The sequence below is a fragment of the Cupressus sempervirens genome, chromosome 4 (assembly GCF_028749045.1).
Source record: "Cupressus sempervirens isolate cs-2001-9-10 chromosome 4, ASM2874904v1, whole genome shotgun sequence".
Classification (NCBI taxonomy): domain Eukaryota; kingdom Viridiplantae; phylum Streptophyta; class Pinopsida; order Cupressales; family Cupressaceae; genus Cupressus; species Cupressus sempervirens.
The window spans coordinates 482,018,763-482,023,894 of record NC_143121.1 but is presented as its reverse complement, the minus strand read 5'-3'; the positions used below and the strand labels follow the sequence as shown (position 1 = coordinate 482,023,894).

The 5,132-nt window shown below is 32.7% G+C and overlaps 2 non-coding genes across 2 annotated transcripts; one reads left to right on the top strand and one right to left on the bottom strand.

Annotated features, from left to right (window-relative positions):
- The first annotated feature begins 66 nt into the window (after positions 1-66).
- Positions 67-139, top strand: TRNAA-AGC (transfer RNA alanine (anticodon AGC)). Its single transcript has one exon. It is a non-coding gene; the product is annotated as a tRNA-Ala (tRNA).
- A 112-nt stretch (positions 140-251) lies between these two features.
- On the bottom strand, positions 252-323 carry TRNAW-CCA (transfer RNA tryptophan (anticodon CCA)). Its single transcript has one exon. It is a non-coding gene; the product is annotated as a tRNA-Trp (tRNA).
- Between the last annotated feature and the right edge of the window lie 4,809 nt (positions 324-5,132).

Sequence of the window (5,132 nt, the reverse complement as noted above, 5' to 3'; positions counted from 1 at the left end):
TGGGATCATTTCATTGCAACGCTCGGCTATACGAGACAGATGCAGGATTTGCCTAGGCTCAAACAGGGGGATGTAGCTCAGATGGTAGAGCGCTCGCTTAGCATGCGAGAGGTACGGGGATCGATACCCCGCATCTCCACTTCGTGGCTATTTTGTTCTCAATTCGTCTTCTTTGGCTCGAAAAAGTAGAGAATTTCAATCGGTCTGGTTGCTGTCCACGATTTCGTAAAAGTAGGAGAGGTTCAGGGAATTGAACCCGACGTGAATCGAACACGCAACCTTCTGATCTGGAGTCAGACGCGCTACCATTGCGCCACGGATCCTCTTATTTTAATTTGCTTGAGTCGCTTAACTTAGTTTTAATCAAAACGCCATATCGAGCTTTAATTATTGTTCTTGCAAGTGATAAAAGCGTTAAAGCAATAAGATCTTGGTTAGCTTTCACAGGCTCTACAGCAAAAAGAGCGTGAAAGACGATTAGAATTGGACTCGTGCAAAATACTGCCTGCTTTGATGGTGGCAAAGACTCGCATACTGTTTTGATGGCGAGCGCCAGATACAACGGAGTTAAAATTAATTGTCATTACTATATTAAATAATATAAGTTTACTATATTAATATTAATTATATTTCTTTTTACACAATCAACATAAAGTCTAATGGTCATTAAAAAAAATTCATATTGTTGAACTATAGTACTATTTAAATGGCCTTTTATATTAGAGGAAAGGTAATTTCAATTTCGATTTATCTTACTATTTTGAATTTTGAAACTATGTCATTTTAAAATATCTTCATACAATTTACACTTGATTAAGTAGTCATGGACATGTTGATTAAAGATTTTTTTTGTTTAACTTATAAAAATGTTCTAAAAATTGGGCCCCTTTTTGAAATTTTGAGTATCTTGTCAGCTTTTATTTTCAATGGCATTCCTTGCGAGACTATTGACCAACTTATTTTTTTTGGAACGATAATTGTCTTTCATCCCTATCTATCTATTTATCCATCCGTCCATCTATATATCTATCCCTCTTTCATTCTCTCAAATCAAAGCACTGACAACATAATGGCAACCATAGACAGTAATGACAATGACAAGCACTCAAATGACAATCGTGCTCTCTCTCTCTCTCTCTCTCTCTCTGCGCCCCCACCCCTCCACCCCCCCTTACACATGCAAACACACACACATAGACCATCATATTATGCTCACATTTCATGCTTAAGTATTATTTTCATTACACATTTACTTGGTCTTAGGAAGCAAGATATTACTTCTCACTAAAATGTCTACTGGTTCATGAAGTATAATGAGGCATAGTCAGGGAGGATGCAGGGATAACTTTAAGAAACCCCTCCTGAAGAAAATATGTAAAATGTTGGCGAATTCAACATTTTATATGCATGAAAAATTTCTAATTGATGGCGATTTTTTCATTCGAGGCAAGGGAGAAATTTATTTTCTATTGGTGAAATTTTCCTTTCCGTATCAAAATTTAATAATAACTATGGCGAATTAATTTTATATTTTTTGGTACGCAAATAAATGTAGGCGATTTTTTTTGTTGGTCATAAATATTTTTATAATGTAAGAGGTGAATTAATTATTTCATCTAACACAAAATATTAATATAATTGGATAATATGTCGGTTTCCAAAGAGAGATTTTTTTTTTTTTGGTGAATTTATAGTCACAAGTGGTCCATGGCCCACATGCCAAGTGTACATTATACAGTGTACTTGTAGTATGCTAATCCATTAAGATTCAATTAATAATGATCCCTTTTTTATTGCCAACTTGGTCGTCATCACTTTTAATTTTGTCATTTTATGGTGAAAGGAATTAATTTGGACCATTGATGCAATATAGATCAATGGCTTTAGCTCTATTTCGGGCCCAATTTTAAACGACATACTATAAAATCTAAATCTTCCTAGAATTAGGACACGTGTCCCAAAGACCAAAACATAAAATAGTTGGCTAAACGAGGATAGTTAGAGACATATGTCAATAAAATGGTAGGCAATGCTTAACCCGAGGGAAAATATTATCTTATTTTAAGGGCGAAATAATATTGTCCAATAAGAAAACACTACAGAAACTTTGACAAAAATTTTAAAATATTTGTGTTTTAAATGTAGATTACATTGGCGATTGGACCAGGATTTGGGACCAATTATGTGTAAACTAATAAGTGATTAGCCTTGGATTTTGACCCAAATTATTTAATATCTTGGTGACATGGTTGACCCCATATATAGGTTTTATTAGCCAAATCACGATCTCCCAAAGAGACAAAATAGCCAATTGGAGAAGATTCACCACTAAAAAAATCACTGGGAGGATGCTACCATAGGTTGTGGAATTTGAATGTACATGTGATGATTGTATTTTTCTAACTTCAGAATTAGAGCTACCTCAATTACGTTTTATTCCATTTCCACATGCAAACTTCAAGCTTTATAATACATCAAAATAATAAAATAAATTAATTCTAGTAACTTTTAACAATTAATTAATATAAGTTTACTATATTTAATGTTGAAAAAATATTAATTATATTTATTTTTACACAATCAACATTAAGTTCTAATGGTTATTAAAACAAATTTAATAGTGTTGAACTATATTACTATTTAAATGGCCTTTTATTTTAGAGACAAAATCATTTCAATTTTGACTTATCCTAGTATTTTGAATTCTGAAACTATGTCATTTTAAAATATCTTCATACACCTTACACTTGATTAAGTAGTCATAGACATGTTGATTAAAGATTTTATTTTGTTTAACTTATAAAAATATTCTGAAAATTGAGCCTTCTTTTAAAATTTTCAGTATCTTGTTAGCTTTTATTTTCAATGGCATTCCTTGTGAGACAATTGACCAACTTATTTTTTTTGAGGATAATCTTTGTTAGCAATGAGGAGTTTTTATGATTCATCAATATTTTAAACAAGATTTTATTTCCATCAAATTGCAAGAATTTTTTTCTTTTCCATTAAATTTACATAAACACTAATACCAGCCCGAAGTGCCCTCTCCAATTTATTTTGACAATATATCAAATACCTCATATTTTTATCCTAAATATTTTAATCTATTCTTATACTAATGGGATGATCTAAAATCCTCTAACAAAGTCACTCCTAACAAGGTCACATTTAATAGTGTGTTTTATAACCTTTAACAGGGTTGGCTCCTAAAAGAGCTCACTTCAAAAGAGTGAAAAGGTTGGTGACATGTTACTGGTGGTTTTTCTTAAATTAGGTTTCCACCTCAAATCTTAGTGTCAAACTTGTGTGGATGTTATTTGTGATGAATTATTGTTAATTTTACATTTTGCAAGTTTGTTATATTTAGGACAGTAGACTGCTAATTGATGTTACTAAAAGTTTATTGTAGAGGTTGAGCTAATAAATGTTAAGATATGAACTTGTTTAAGTGCTTTTTTGTTCAATTGGTACATTTGGACTTTAGATAATTGATTCAACCCCCTCTTAGTTATTTAAAACATTCTATCAATTGGTATTGGAGCATTGGTTCTTGTAGAGAAAAGTTTGAAGGTACTTGAAGCTAAAGATCAATATGTAAAAAAAGGAGGTGCTAAGGTTGAACAAAGAGAACTTCCGTGCATGGAAAAGTTTGATGAGACTATATCTAGCAGGAATTGATGATCTGATGCAATACATTTTGTGGAAAATGTATATGCGGAGATAACAATAGTTCCTCTGACAACTCAGGAGTTGAAAGAAAAAAAAAGAACATAACCAAGCTATGTTGGAGATTGCATTAGCCCTAAGTTATGTTGAGTTTGATGACATAAAAGATTGCTAGATTGCTAAAGAAATGTGGCATACACTTAAGAACATCTATGGAGGAGACAAGAATTTCTTGAGAGCAAAATCAGAGAGCTTGAGAGGTAAGTTTGATGAAATAAGAATCACAAAAGGTGAGAATATAGTCTAGTATTTTGGGAGAATCAAAGAGGTTGTAAATGCTATAAGAGGAGCCAATGGAAAGATTGATGATGAAATTGTAATCAACAAGGTATTGAGAACTCTACTTCCTATTTATGCATTTAGGGTTTTTGAAATACAAGAATTGAGATGTACTTTAGGTAATGACCTAACTTTAGAAGGTGTGATTGGTAGGAAAATTGCTTTTGAGATCTTAAATATTGATAATTTCAGTCCTATCTCTGTTAAAATTGCTTTTAAATCACAATCAGTTCTTAGCAATAAAGGAAAAGGGAAATATGTCAAAAGTGGCAATGATAATTTTGATGAAAAAATTGACGAGCTTGAAGCACTAATAACTAGAACAATTCCAAGAGGCAAAGGGAAATACAAAGGTAAACTGTAGGATTTGAGCAAAAGCGCACAACAAATCCACGAAGCCCAAGAAAACTTGCATGCAAAAAAATTGTCATGGAGAAGAGAAAGACAAGAAGAGGCAAGGGTTTGATCTAAAAAACTCAGATGAAGAAAATATTATTCAACAGATCTTCATTATATAAAAATACAAAGAGATCAATCCTTATAAAGGAGATCAAAACCCGAAAAGGGTAACCTAAAGCCTAAAAAAGCTAGGTTGCACAATATAATTAATAAAATATTAATTATATGCAGCTACAAGATAGCTTAAGAAAACTAGAGTAATAGGCAACTTAATTAATTAAAACAAATAATTACTCTAACACCCCCCCTTAAGTGAAGCTCAGGAGGTAAGCTAACCTAGCACAGCAATGAAAGCAAAAAAATTAGGTCCTGGAAACAAGGCCTGATCAGGTACCCAATCACAACAAAATCTCTATAAAGAGGAGAAATAGAGAAAACCACATGGGAAAAACCCTACTCCAGAAAGAGATAGCAAAGAATGTTCCAGAAGAAGGAACAAAGAGAGATAAGAAGAGAATCATTGAAGCATGAAGAACCACAAAACTTTATCAAAATGTTGATATGTAGAACCTCCATGGAAATAGAAGGCACGAACCGAGTGTGTCTATATTGTAGATGATCCATCTCACCAAAATGCATAGGTAGCCAGCCACTGCAATGGCCTAGTATGTAGGATTAGGTACTAAATACATAGCTCACACCAATGAACCATCAACCAAAGAAGCATA